The 15,623-nt window shown below is 39.9% G+C and overlaps 1 protein-coding gene across 1 annotated transcript in view; it reads right to left on the bottom strand.

Moving 5' to 3' along the window:
* Positions 1-15,623, bottom strand: part of TRPC5 (transient receptor potential cation channel subfamily C member 5) — a 142,066-nt gene that overhangs the window by 99,340 nt on the left and 27,103 nt on the right. The gene's annotated exons all lie outside the window — the stretch shown is intronic.

Here is a 15,623-nt window from a genome sequence, read left to right as displayed (position 1 = left end):
TAACTGAGCCAAGATTCAAACTCAGGCAATAGGACTCTAGAGCTTGCTTCTTAAAATTATGCAACCACAATATGCCCAATTTCATCTGAGGCACAATGGAGGATATAGAGAAGAGAGGGAAATTTTTTCTTAACCTTCTGGAGTTTAGTTGGGTGGGTCAGACTTATATAAAATTGGTAAGTAGGAATACATAGTAGCATGTGTTCAGTTCTAAGTGAATCTTAAAGACCATGCCACTAAATCAAGCCCTGGAGGCTGAAGAAAAGAAATCTCAAGCAGTTACATTGACTTTGTAGGTATATAGGACTTCAGGAGACCAAAGATCAAGGTCAGATAGAGTTCTTCCAACTCCCTGTAGGTCCCAGCAAGGTAGAGAGAATCTCTTATTGTCAGAAAGAAATACTCTGTCAATGAGGACCTTTTGGCTTGGGTGAGACGTTACCAATAGCTAAAGGGACTTTTGGTAACACTGTTATATCCATGATGTAATGCTTGGTGTAAATAGCAGTTATTGGTGAAAGGTATGGGGTTCTTTGAGTATCAAGGGGCATTTTTGGGTGAGTTTGCAGAACCTGCAGTGATCAATGATCATTGCTCAAAGGATAAAAAAAATCTTTTGGCTGCAAAATGTGTGTTTTAGTCATATATGGAATTTGAGAAACTTATCAGAAGACCATAGGGGAAGGGAAGGAAAACTGAGCTACAAACAGAGAGGGAGGCAAACTATAAGAGACTCTTATAAAAGACTCAGAGAATAAACTGAGGGTTGATGGGGGTAAGGGGTTGGGTGGGCAGGGAAAATGGGTGATAGGCATTGAGGAGGGCACTTGTTGGGATGAGCACTGGGTGTTGTGTGTAAGTGATGAATCACAGGAATCTACTCCTGAAGCCAAGACTACACTGTATGTTGCCTAACTTGACAGTAAATTATTAAATACATAAATAAATGGTAAAAAAAAAAAGATGGAGTCAAATTATGGAAAAAGTCCAAATGTCCATTGACTGATGAATAGATAAAGAAGGTGTCGTATATATATACACACACAATGGAATACTGCTCAGCAATGAAAAGAATGAAATCTTGCCATTTGCAATGACATGGATGGAACTAGAGTGTATTATGCTAAGCAAAATAAGTTGGAAAAAGACAAATATCATTTCACTCATACATGGAATCTAAGGAACACAATAGACGAACATATGAGAAGGGACAGAAAAATAAGAGAAACAGAGAGGGAGGCAAACCATAAGAGACACTTAAATAAGAGAACAAACTGAGGGTTAATGGAAGGAGGTGGGTGGGGGATGGACTAAAAGGGTGATGGGTATTAAGGAGGGCACTTGCTGGGATGAGCACTGGTGTTACATGTAAGTGATGAAATCACTGGGTTATACTTCTGAAACCAATAATACACTGTATGTTAACTAACTTGACTTTAAATAAATAAATCTTTAAAAGAAAAAAAATAAAACGTGTGTTTTGGGTCCCAGTCTGTGGAGGCAGCTCTATATCCACAGAAGAGTCTCAGTGTGGTAGGATATAGAGCTAAGGAATGAGGAGGACTGGAATAGTCAGAGGAAGCTTCATGGAGGTATAGAGGTGAGTATTCAAAGCATGAATAGGATTCTAGGAAACTGTGAAATACTGACCTTAATACACTTAGAAAAGAATAGTTCCAAATGCTCATTTGAAATGGGGAGAACAAAACATGATTGATTGAGGTTCTCATGGAACAGACAAATATTGTTTTACTCAAAAATTTCTTTTTTAAAATGTTTATTTATTTATTTTGACAGAGAGAGAGCAAGCAGGGGAGGGGCAGAGGGAGTGAGAGAATCCCAAGAAGACTCTGCACTGTCCACGCAGAGCGTGATGCAGGGCTTGATCTCATAAACCATGAGGTCATGACTTGAGCTGAGACCAAGAGCTGATGCTTAACTAACTGGGCCACCCAGGCACCCCTTAAAAGTTTCTTCTTGCTCTTAAAAAGTGTTTTTCTAGAAAATTTCAGTTGCTGGTGAACTGACAAAAGAATGTGTAACAGTTTTTATCATCTTTGCCTCCTTCCCACTTTGGATGTAAGCTTCACAAACAGGAAAGTGACCAGAAAACAGGAGGTGGGAGAGAGGTAGAGGAGAAGGAGGAGAAGAGTTTGCAAGAAATCTAGTTCTTTCATGGAGTTATTGCATCAGTCTCTAAATAGTTGAGAACTGGCTTCACATTGGCCATCAATTACTTGGATGGAGCAGCGAGAAAGCATTGTTAAACATTTAGATGAAGCAGCTACAAACAAGACAGTAGGAATTGAGCAACTGGCTCATAAAGTAAATTGAACACAGGAAAGAATCACCTCAGAAATTAACATAAGCCTACAGGCTAAGGAAGAAGTAGGTCTCAGTGGGTCCAGGAACAACTATAAACACAAAAACCAACATAAAGCCTCAAGTTGGGGAAGATGGTAAGTGAGTAATGTTCTGCCCAGGGAAGATGGTAAGTGAGTAATGTTCTGCCCAGGAAGAAAGTAACTCAGATCTGGAAATCTGCCCCATTCTTACTGGCCAGAAGCATTCCTCAGTCTCTGCTATGATCTAGAGGCAGGATGTGGTGAGTGGAGGGAAGATAGCCTATAGCACAGGATGCCCAGTGTTAGATTGGAGGAATGTGTCCTCCTTACCATGCTGCTCTTCCTGTCCTCTCTCTCTCTCTCACATACTTGCTCTTTCTCCTTTTCTTACCCTTTTCCTTTCTTCTTCCTTTCCCTCTTACAATGCTGAGGAGTCTGTCCAAGACAGACAATGGTACATGCGAATATTGCTTAGCCCCACTTGTGTCATGGAAAAGAATGGTTACTGTCAATGCTTAGAATGTGAAATACTTTCTGGAGCCATCCGATTCCATTGTATTTGACTTGGTGCTCCACAAGGAGCCTCTGATTCTCTGGCTTTCTGAATAAATGACACAAGAGAGGAAATCATTTTAAAAGAAAACTGGTCTACAGTGACCAACCATGTCTTCCCACCCTCCAGTTAATGTTACTCACAGGTTGCCACACTCATTTCATTCATTGCTCTCTGTCTGTATATCCTTGTGGGATCCCCTGTGTAATGGTCTCCTCATTTCTCTGCAAGTGAAGGGCCATTGTGAGCCCTGGCTTCTTCAATAACTCCTCTTCTTAACTTGATCCTACTCCTTACTGACCACCAAGATGTTGTGGGCACTAAGTTACATCAAAGATCTCACCTTTATGATGCTGTCTTATATTGTTCTCTAGTTATTTCACATATGCATTTATTGCCTCATCACTAACATTGTGTGAGTCTAACACAGAGCTGCCTTAGACTGCTTTTATTTTCCCTATAGCATCTAGCACAGTGATAGACACACAACAGGCAGTCAGCCAAAAAAAAAAAAAAAGTTTTCTATTCTCAAATTAAGAAATTGACTCATTTACAGACATGGCTCCCATAATCTGAGTCCATGTGAGCCAATTTCCTTGGGGTTTTCCTTCTAATGTCCAACTGAGAATGTAGACATTCCAAGACTAAGGAACGTTAGCAAATGGGCTTTATAGGGAATATTTGAGATCCCCCCATCGTAGGACAGTCCATACCTGCCATTTTCACAATTCTATTGTTTCAAAGTGGAGACTCTGACACAAAGACCCTAAATCTATACTCCTCTTCCCCTCTCTGCTTCTTCTTTTCTCATCCTGCTGTTTCTCCCTTCCCCGACTGTATAGGGACTATGGGATATCATCAGGACAGCCATGGTAAAGAAAGAGAGATTCAATAATGCAGGTCAGAGATTTCTGATAATACTCAAGACTTTGTGATATACTCTACAACAGGGGCCAAACAGGTAATAGGTAATAGAAATGAAGGTTATGTATGTGTACATATGTATAATTTGGATGAGTGAATGATAGAAACTAGTGAACTGTAGACCACATATCATCTCAAAGGGAGTATCTACTGCTCCATTCCTTGTTGTTATAAGCATGCATAAGGGTCCAATGTTGTGAGTTCTCAAGAGAAGTCAGAAATGTGGATTTTGTAGTAGAATTTCATATTTTGTTGTTGAATAACATCTTTTTTTAATGAAGTATAATTGGCATACAAATCCTGTTAGTTTCTGGTGTACATCACAGTGATTTGATATTTTCAAATGTTAAAAAATGATCCCCATAAGTCTAGTTACCATCTGTCACCAATGAAAGTTATTACAGGGACACCTGGATGGCTCAGTCGGTTGGCTAAGTGTCCATCTCTTGATTTCGGTCCAGGTCATGATCTCATGTTTCATGATATTGAGTCCTATGTTGGGCTCTGTGCTCACAGTGCAGAGCCTGCTTGGGATTCTCTCTGTCTCTCTCTGTCTCTCTCTGTCTGTCTCTCTCTCTGCCCCTCCTATGCACACTCTCTCTCAACATAAGTAAACATTAAAAAGACTTATAATATGATTGACAATATTTCTGATGCTATACATTACATTCTTATGCTTTCTTTTCTTTTTTAAAAAAATTTTAATGTTTATTTATTTTTGAGAGACAGAGAAAGGGACAGAGCATGAGTGGGGGAGGGCAGAGATAGAGGGAGACACAGGATCAGAAGTAGGGTCCAGACTCTGAGCTGTCAGCACAGAGCCCGACTCAGGGCTCAAACTCACAGACTGTGAGATCATGACCTGAGCCAGAGTAGGATGCTTAACTGACTGAGCCACCCAGGCACTCTATGCTTTATTTTCTAACTGTAAGTCTATACCTCTCAATCCCCTTCAGGGTAGAATTTCTTAAGGTTTTAAATGTTGGCTCAGAAAAGCTAAAGATAGTGTGGAGTCCAAGCAAAATACACATATGAGGTGATTTAGGCTTGAGTAAATCAGTTTGTGACCTTTGAGCTAACATAGAAATTGTGAGATGGAAGGGTAGGAGAGGAAGCTGGACATTTAGGCAGAGGCCAGATAATGAAAGGCTTCATATGTTATGTTAAGGAACTTAATGTTATCTGTTAGTGATAGAGAGCTACTGAAGAGTTTTAATCAAGGAGAGTGGCACAGTTGAACAAGTGTCTTACAAAGGTTAGTATGGTCCAAGTGTGTGGAATGAACAGTGTTAAATATGCTTGTAAATGTTTAATAAGCAGGTCTTCATTAAAAAAATCTTGATTTGTAGTGTTTGCCAGTTTCTGTGGTGTGAGTGGGTACTCTCCCATTGCAGCCAATTTCAAGCTACCAATATAATCAGATAACACACAGTTAGGAATAGATGTGTACAACCAACTCTTACCAGCTGGTGTAAGCCAGCTCCAACATATCACTTGATGAGTTTCAGAAAGATAAGACTAGTTAAAAGATGTCATTGGGGCACCTGGGTGGCTCAGTCAGTTAAGCATCCAACTTTTGCTCAGGTTATGATCTCCTGGTTCATGAATTTGAGCCCTTTGTTGGGCTCTGTGCTGAAAGTTCTGACAGAGCCTGGAGTCTGCTTTGGCTTCTGTGTCTCCCTCTCACTCTTCCCCTTCCCTGCTTGCACTCTGTCTCTCAGGAAATGAATAAAACATTAAAAAAATTTAAAGAAAGATATAATTAATCCAAATGAAGAGATGGTGGGTCTTAAGCTAGACAGTAATTCTAAAATGGATTTAAGACATTCATTGGATGTGTCAGGTAGTATTGGAAGAAGAAGAAATCAAAGATGTAAGGTGTCAGGGTTGTATGCTTGATTGAATAGTGGTGTCATCAGCTGAGATAGTGAAATACAGGAGGAAAAGCAGGTTTAGGGTTAAAACAAGTTCAGTTTTGGACATGTTAAATTTGAAGTACCTATTGGAACAATAGCAGGAAATTGTAGAACTCTAGAATGAATCTTGAAGGAAAGGTCAAGGCTGAAGAGCTGAAAACACAGATGTGAGAGAGTATTCAGACTATACAAGTAGTTGAAACCAAGGGAATAAATAGGATCGGACTCAGCCTGGCCCAGCTCCCCCACAACAGTCTGCTGATCTACCCCAAAGAGTGGGCCCAGCCCATTTCCAGAGCAAGTGAAGCTTGAGGTAGGATGTGCTCAAGTAGCCAGTCTCTGGCTCCTCCATTCCAAATTGCAATCACTGGGGTCGTGCATTAAAACATTCTTTGTTCTGTTAGTTTCTAAGTCCCAGCTTCTTCCCCACTTGTGCTTTCCTTTGTTAAACATTTGTTAAAGATTTCGCCCTGGATCTTAATCTGAGTTTCTGTTCATGTAACCAGCCTAATAGTTCAGATCTAGTGTATTTTCTGGATTATCCGTCCTTTAGTTGTCTTTGAGCTATACAAGTCTATAATTGTAATTGTAATATTGTAATATTTCTTGTTTAGTGAAATGCAATTGATCATTACGTTATGCATCTATTTGTAAATTTCTCTGCATCTATTTGTAATTTTTTTCAGCATTCCTCATAGCCTATCTCAGGGGTCAGCAAACTTTTTCCATAAAAGGCCTGCCTGTAAATAGATTAGGCTTTATGGGCCATACAGCTCTGCCCTTGTAGCAGGAAAACAGCCATAGGCAATATGGAAATGAATGGGTGTGGCTGTACTCCATAACATTTTCTTTACAAAGACAGGTGACAGGCTGAATTTGGTGTGCAGGCCAGAGAATGCAAATCTCTGGCCTCCTGGATCCCTCACTAATTAATGAATTAAATAAAATATTTGACATGAGTTTACTTTAAATTTGTATAAGGATCATGATTTAACCTTTTTTTTTTTTTTTTTTAGAGGGAGAGCAACAAGAGCACCGCAAACCCAGTAGGAGAAGAGAAATAATAAAAATCAAGGCAGAAATAAACAATATAGAAACCAAAGAAACAGTTGAACAGATCAATGAAACCAAGAGTTGGTTCTTTGAAAAAATAAACAAAATTGACAAACCTCTAGCCAGGTTTCTCAAAAAGAAGAGAGAGCACTCAAATAGACAAAATCATGAATGAAATTGGACTTATTACAACCAACCCCTCAGAAATACAAGCAATTATCAGGGAATACTATGAAAAATTTTATGCCAACAAATTGGACAACTTAGAAGAAATGGACAAATTCCTAAACACACACTCACTACCAAAATTCACACGGGAAGATATAGAAAATCTGAACAGACTTATAACTAGTGATGAAATCGAATCAGTTATCAAAAATCTCCCAACAAATAAGAGCCCTGGACCTGATGGCTTCCCTGGGGAATTCTACCAGACATTTAAAACAGAATTAATACCCATTCTTCTCAAACTATTCCAAAAAATAGAAACCGAAGGAAAACTTCCAGACTCATTTTGTGAAGCCAGCACATAAAAAAAATTATCCACCAAGATCAGGTAGGATTCATTCCTGGGTTACAGGGCTGGTTCAATATTCGCAAATCAACCAATGTGATACATCACATTAACAAAAGAAAAGATAAAAACCATTTGATCCTGTCAATAGATGCATAAAAAGCTTTTGACAAAATACAGCATCCCTTCTTATTAAAGACTCTTTAGAAAGTCTGGATAGAAGGAACTTACTTAAACATCATTAAAGCCATCTATGAGAAGCCCTCAGCTAACATCATCCTCGATGGGGAAAAACTGAGAGCTTTCCCCCTGAGATCAGGAACACGACAGGGATGTCCACTCTCACCCCTGTTGTTTAACATAGTGCTGGAAGTCCGAGCACCAGCTGTCAGACAACAAAAGGAAATAAAAGGCATCAGAATTGGCAAAGAAGTCAAACTTTCACTTTTTGCTGACGATATGATACTCTACATAGAAAACCTGACAGACTCCACCAGAAGCCTACTAAAACTGATCCAAGAATTTTAATAATCCTTTAACAGCCATTATGTGTTCACATTGAGGTCAAGTAGAAAATCCAATTTTATTCTTTTCTTATCAAGTTTTGCCTTCTCTTTGAACTCCAAAAGTATACTGAATGTTCTTGGACTTCCCATTAAAAATTATGATTTTTAAAAGGAAAAGTGAAGAAGGGGAAGCAAATCAACACACGAAGAACTTAGGTTTCATTCATATTATCTACAACTGTATTTCTAAAGAAACATGGTGCATGAACCAACTTGATTGAGTTTTAAAATTTGCCATGATGTGGGCTTAGGGCATGGCCCCTAAAGAAGTTACTTTGCCTGTCTCTCCCTGGGGCTTTGCATTCAGGCCCTAATGAGTTTGCTCCTGGATCTACCCTAGGACTCCCTGTCAAAAAACTGGCATTATATTCTAGGATCCTTTTGGATTAACGAGCTCAGAACAAGCTGTGCTAGGCTCAGACCTCATCATATAAAATGCAGTACAGTGAACAGAGAATATAAAGTCAGCTTCTTTATATTTTCACCTAAATTCTATTGCCAGAGGATACAGAGGAGTAGATAATGCTCCACCTAACCCACTCTCAGGATTGACCAGAGCTTTTACAAGGTTATTATACTCAAGGGGCCCAAATGATACATTCATATCCATTAACCTCATTACTGGACACAATCTGCTAATTGGAATTTTTCTGAACCCTATTGTTACCAGCCTTAGGCAGGCACCCTTGCTAGAGTTTATCGCAAGCTTCTGAAATTAAACCCCTCATTTGTAATTAATGGGCAGACTCTTATCAGGGGCCACCTCATTCATACCCACAATGCCGTCTGGTCATAGGTCAAACCTCTCCATAATTTGCACTTCCTCATGCAGCTGGCCTGATAGCATCATGTTGGAAATGAATCTCCCATCTTGTGCCTGGATTTGGTGAAATTGTAATACTTCTTTTTCCTCCTGCTGGATCCCCTCCTCCCCGCCTCCAACATGCCATATTAAATCAACATTCAATCTTTTTCAGCAGTCCCAGGGACTGTGGGAAATGAAATTTCATTTCTCTGTATTACTCGAAAGATGAAAAACACCAGTATCTAATCATGTCACATTACCAGCTGTCCAATATGCCTTACCTGTGAGGTCAGTTAGCTAGTAGTGGTGATATGTGAGCTACTTTGGAGCAAGCATTGGCATCAGATGGGAAATAATCTGTTTCCCAGAGTCTGATAAAAGCAGGACCATAAGAATTAAGATTTGCTGGATCATCTCAGCTGATTTCAAGCCCAAACTATATATAATCTAGATTGGAATACTAAAATGAAAAAAAAAAAAAACTTATTTGGGGACAATGTTACAGATCTCATGTGGTTTATTTATTTATTTATTTATTTATTGATGTTTTATTTATTTCTGAGAGAGAGAGAGAGAGACAGTGAGAGTTGAGGAGAGTCAGAGAGGGAGGGAGGCACAGAATCCGAAACAGGCTCCAGGCTCTGAGCTAGCTGTCAGCACGGAGCCTGATGCGGGGCTCGAACCCACCAACCGCGAGATCATGACCTGAGCCGAAGTCGGACGCCCAACCGACTGAGCCACCCAGGCACCCCTCATGTGGTATTTTTAAAAAGTCAATATTAATATGTAAAAATCAATAGTATATATAACAATGGCCAGCATTAGCCTGATTAGCAGGGATAAACATAATACTAATGGCTATTGGTTATCAAACACTTTCCATATACCAGGCACCATGCTGGAATATCTCATTTAGTCCTCACCATGATTCTATTCTATACGAATAGTAATTATCCCCATTTACACTTGAGGAGACCCGGTCATAGAGAAGATAAGTACCTTGTCCAAGGTCATAAGGCTAGGAAGCAGAGTGGCCAGAGCTTGAACCCAGGCAGTTTGGCTCCAAAGTCTGTATCATTAACCACTATACTACTTCACCCCAACAAGCAAAATACCAACTATTTTATTTTATTACAACAATAAACAAATCTACAATCCTAACATTGAATATTCAGATTTATCCTAAGTATATATTATAGGGTTTATTGGCTATTAATTAACCTCATCGACTAATGTTCTACTTTAAACCCAGATAGATAAATATGATGTAGCATTGCTCAGTGTTTGGAATCCTACAAAACCATTCTTGATTTCTCATCAGACGGGGGGGGGGGGGGCTCTTCATTTTTCAAAAAGATAAAAGCTAAGTCTATGAGAAAATAAATATAGCTAATTCCATAGGTTATGAACATTTGTAATTTTAATTTTCTAGTTGGAGGAAACCTAGAAAGGCATTTTTCTCAAATCTAGATTGTTACAAAGTGTAAATGAATCATTCCATACACTTTTCTTTGCAAAATATGAGTTATAATGAATGATGGGAGCCATTGACTCCAAATGTAAGGTGCACCTTTTGGATAGAGATTAGAAATGAAGGAGGAGGTAAAAGAAAGCCAAGATAGAAAGGACATACACTGTGGGTGGATTTTGAGAAGGGTACCGTTGAGATATGACATTTCTTAGGAAAATAGTGAAAATGATGCAGTGAGTCAAAAATAAGTAAATCAGGAGATGTAGGTTATTATGGAGATGGAAAAAATGTCAGAAGTGAAGGACTGGTCATTTTGTCTCTTTGCACAATGGAATGGAACCCAGATCTGCCACTGTGAGTGTAGTTAGCTTTTCAGAGAGCCCTATGGTGGAGCTTGATACAAATATCTTTTTAGAAACGCTATTGTTCTTGGTTCATTTTTTTGTGAATGTTATTAAATTTTTTAAAAATATTTGTTTATTTTTGAGAGAGCATGAGTGGGGGAGGGAGACAATTCTTTGTTATGGGGCTTGTCCTGTGCACTGTAGGATATTTAGCAGCTTCTCTGGTCTCTACCCACTAGATGCCAGTAGCAGCTCTCCCTTCCCCTAGATTTTACAACCAAATATATCTCTGGGCATTGCCAAGTGTCCTCTGGGAGGCAAAATCACCCTGGTTGAGAATTGCTGCTCTAGGCTATGAGGCTTCTTTGGCAGTGTGCTGACTGGAACAGGGAGAGTCAGAACTAGCTAGAATTCACCACACCAGTCTTAGGCTCTTCTCTCCAATCCACCTGAGGATTGCAACACACTCCCATCAGTACACTGGCTCACAGGGGTAAGAATTCTCAATGTCTGGAAGGACAGAGAGTGAGAATGCCACTAATTTCCACAGGAGAGTTTACTGGAATTTTATTTTCAGGAGAATATGAAGTTTTGAAAATTCTAGAGGAGTGTTGTGCATTATGATGACCACTAGCCACATTTGGCTACTTTAATTAAAATTAAATAATATTTTATTCTTCAAGTAATATTTTAAAATTTTAGTTCCTCAGTCACACTGTCTACATTTCAACTACTCAGTAGCCATATGTTGGCCACCCTATTGGACAGAATAGATAAAACCAATTTCTATCATGGTAGAAAGTTCTATTGGAAACATATCTAGAAGATTGATAATCACCAGATGAAAGACTTGCTGAAACAATCTAGAAATGCCTTAGCAATGGGTGATAGCAAACATTTGCCAAATTCTTAAAAATATGCTAGAAACTTTGCTAAGCACTTAACATGTATTATCTCATTTATGAGGTAAGAACTGCCATTATTTGTACTTAATAGATAAGAAAACTGAGGCTCATAAAGGTAAAGTGACTTGTCTAAGGCTATACAGCTATCAAATGGAGGAGCCAGGACTTTAATCCAAGAAGTTTCAATCCAGAGCTTGGGTTGTTAACAAGCATGTGATATGGACTCAAGGTGGTAGAATGCTGGGCGTCTGGCATCAGAAGCAGCCAAGACATGCTAGTTGTGGACAAGAGAGGTTTCTTAATATGTGGATGGAATAGTGTATCTAGAGAGTGTGGATGTACACAGAGGCTTAGGAGGCAGGTGGTTGGTATTGTAGAGGTCTGGAAACATGAATGGGGGTACTGGATAAGGATATAAGCTAGGGACTCACTTCCTGGAATTAGTCCAGGATATCTCAACCTTGGCACTCTTGACATTTGGGCCCAGATAATTTTGTTGTGGTGGTGGTGGGGGGTGTTATGCTGTTCATTGTAGGATGTTTAGCTGCATTCCTGGCCTCTAATCCTTTGATAGCGGTAGCTCCTCCTCCCCAAGAGTGACAACCAAAAACATCTCTAGACATTATCAAATATCCCAGATCTAAGAGTCCCCATGAATAGGAGCAGGATGAGTTGTGGAGCCTGTACTAGAAGAGTCACCCTATGGGAATGATGTATCTTAATCTAGAGATGGTGGTATTGAAGGGCTACAGAGGCAGGGAACTATGCAGCTCATTATGGAGATCACCTTCCCATGGCACGATACTATTATTCTATTATCCTTAGCACATGCATAACATGGCATCAGCACAGTAAGGGCCTTTGATTATCATCCAAATGGAAACTCCATGAGTTACGGATGTTCCAGAGTTCCAGACAAACACAAGACAAACCTACAATGACTGCCATTCATGGCAGGAAACATATTTTATGGTTGGTGTTGCTGGAGGCACCCTCGGGAATTATGTATTTAGGCTCGTGCTTCTTGAACTTCCCACCTGGGATTTCTGAGTGGCTTCTCTCAGAAACACCCATGCAACAAGGAGCCCCTCCCTCTGTAGCAGGGCTTGGCTAAAGTTGGGAAGCCTTTGAGAAAAGAAGCTCGAGCCTGCATAATGCCAAGAAGCTTAGGTCCACCTAGCACAGGCATTTCAGCAAAGCTCATTTCAAGAATCTTTTTTCTTTAGCAGAAACACAGGATTCAAAAGTCTGGGGTGGCTGTGGCAGCATACATCATTAGGAACAGTTGATTACACAGTATGCAGTGGCCAAGATTAAATGATGGGTAATTTAATGAGTTGTGTTTTAAAAAAGATGTAACTTTTGGTTGATAGGAAAAGCAGCTTAAATCATTGTGTGATTGAACCTATGCCCATCATGTTGACTCCATCAATCACAAGCAAGTTCTTTCCAAACACAGTCTTTGACAAGCAAAGGTTTACTAATATCCATATAATGTACTGCATTTACTCATATATTTTCCCTCTATTGAATTTTGAGAGGAAAAACTCAAGAAAAACGTCACCCCCCCGCCATAATTTCTTCCTCTCTCTGACATTACTTTTAATTTTATTGCTTTGAGCAGGCAGCTGCATTTCCAATAGTGCCTTCTCAAAAAGAATGTCTTTTATTCTTGTCAGAACAGACTAAGTGTTAAAGGAAAGGGGCAGGAGCTTGGTTGCTTCTGACTGGAGATGGGAGAAGGGAGAGCTACTTTGGGCTTCTACTGCACGGCTACTGTCACTTCTGTCTCTTGACTATCTTTCTCCTAGTACACTTCAAGGCTAAGGGTGTAGGCTGTGTGTCTCCCTAGAGAAAGCTAAGCTAGTTGCTTATCACTACTGAGTTAGGAGGGCATCAAATGCCTTGTCCTTATTTCCCTGAAGTCAAACATGCCCGAAATCTGAAATGTGGAAAGGCAAAGACATTTCAAATGTAAGGTTGACCTTTCAGTCACTTGTAAAGCATTTTCCTCTCTCTGAAAGATCCATGTAATCGGATACCTTAGAGCTTCAATGACATCTTTCAATCTGCGGCACTTTTTCAGGAATGCAAGTCAGGGCTAATGGAAGGAATTTAGAAGGAATTGGGGCTCTAAATTAAATTCACTACTGCTTAAGTTTCTCCTTCATATTGAGTTTATAGGGGACAGGAATCCCAAAGAGTGCTGAAATGTTGCAAGAGGCAGTGATTGAGGCTCCCATATGTGTGATTATTCCACACCCCTCAATGTGTAATGGAAATAAGACTCAGCTCTCAGAGTGCTCCATAGATGTGGGGGATTTGTGTATTGTCAGAAAAAAAGCAGCAAAGGTGATCGGGTATGCCAGGAGGAGGCTTAGCTCCCAGAAAACTTTTCTTCATCTGTGGTCTCATAAATACCATTCATTCACAAATCTCAGATTTATGGGGACCCTGGAGGTCTCAGGCATACATTTGAAGAGTCTGGGGCTACTGACACTTGCACAGAATTGTCTTGGGATTTCTTTCATATCCTGCCAAAGGCTCTGCTCTATCAAATTCACATTGGGGTGCTCAACTCCTTCTGAGGCTAGAGGTTACTGCACCTTGGATTGATTGCTGTGACAGAGAAATGGTCTAGATTGCTACTATGTTTCACTTAATCCTGATGATTCTCTGATTAAGTACACAGTGCACCCCACCCAAACAGATATCCACCAGAACTTCAGAAGTTTTATTCTAGAAATGTATCAATGCCATCATTGCTTGTAAAGTTATTAGTGAACTCCCCTATGGTTTAAACTTCCCCATGGTATATATATATATATATATATATATAATATATAAGGACTTTGTATTATTGCCTTTGTACTATACCAATTATATGTCATGTATAGTACCTATTTAATGTGGCTTTATAAAGTAGTTTTAGAATAGTTTCAAAATATTGTTGATTTCTTCATAGTATCCTTGTGATATTCTTTAGTACTATCCCTTTGCTTTACAGTGGTAAGAGGTTAAACTCTAAAGAGGTTAAGTAATTTGCCCAAGGCTACATAAACAGTTGAGGAATGGAATCAACATGTGAACTCCACTCTAAGATTTTGTTCATCATATTATGTGCCACAGCCTGTATACACATAGCAAAATCTCAGGGTTGGAAGAGATGCTGGAGATGACATAGCCCAGCCTTGTAATAGATGGCTCGTAATCCCTTTGATAACACTCCTGCCCAATTATGGAGCCCTTTATTAAGAATGTTTTCATGAGTAGTGACATGGCATGCAACAGGCAGTGAGGATGTACTCCCTCCTATATTTTGACTTCATCTTCATAGGAGGGGCAGCTATGACTGTGGTTGGTTCATTAGCTAACATGTAGTTTTTTTGTCAATACTTAAGAGCTACACATCCTCAAGATGACTGGCTAGGAGGTAGTTGCCCAGATCAAGGCTAATGGAGCCTCACTGGAAGGCATCACTCTGGAAGCTCAAGTGGTGGTTCTGGTAGGCATACTTCTGGAGGACGAGGCTACTCTTGGTCAGTGTGGGGTGGAGGCCCTGGCAAAGGCCTCCAAAAGTAGCTGATCACATGTGTGGAGGTGAAGTCCATGGTACCCTGGCCTGTACTGGGAAAGTGTGAGCCAGACTCCCAGAGTAACCAAAAAGGAGGAAAAGGAAGAGTAAGGAGAAGAGGAAATGATAATGGGGTATATCAGCAATGTATGTAGTACTGTCACTTCATCCATGTTATACTCACCATTGGCAAGAAGCTCACCAATGCTAACTCTTTTTTTCTAGGTTTTATTTTGAGAGAGAGAGAGAAACCACAAGTCAGGAAGGGAAAGAGAGGGAGAGAGAGAATCACAAGCAGGCTACATGCTGTCAGCACAGAGCCTGATGTGAAGCTCAAATCCACAAACCGTGAGATCATGACCTGAGCTAAAGTCAGATGTTCAACCAACTGAGCTACCCAGGAACCCTCACCAATATTAACTCTTAAGTGCTTTGTGATACTGACTTTGGTGAGTAAAGCCATTTGGTTCAGTCTGCCTTGCTTAAAAGAAAAAAAGCATCCTTTCCTATCTTATATTTCATTCCGTCTTGGTACAAGGTGGCTTCTTGCTCATCTGATCAATTTCAGATGCTGGTTCAAGGAAATATTTCAGCCTAGTTCCCAAAGAAGGAGTTTGGGATTGAGAATGCCAATTCAGTATTTTTTTTTTTTT

Source organism: Hyaena hyaena, unplaced genomic scaffold (genome assembly GCF_003009895.1).
Source record: "Hyaena hyaena isolate Hyena2069 unplaced genomic scaffold, ASM300989v1 scaffold_297, whole genome shotgun sequence".
In the NCBI taxonomy this organism is placed as follows: Eukaryota; Metazoa; Chordata; class Mammalia; order Carnivora; family Hyaenidae; genus Hyaena; species Hyaena hyaena.
The sequence above is the reverse complement of the archived record's forward strand: the minus strand, read 5'-3'. Positions and strand labels throughout refer to the sequence as shown.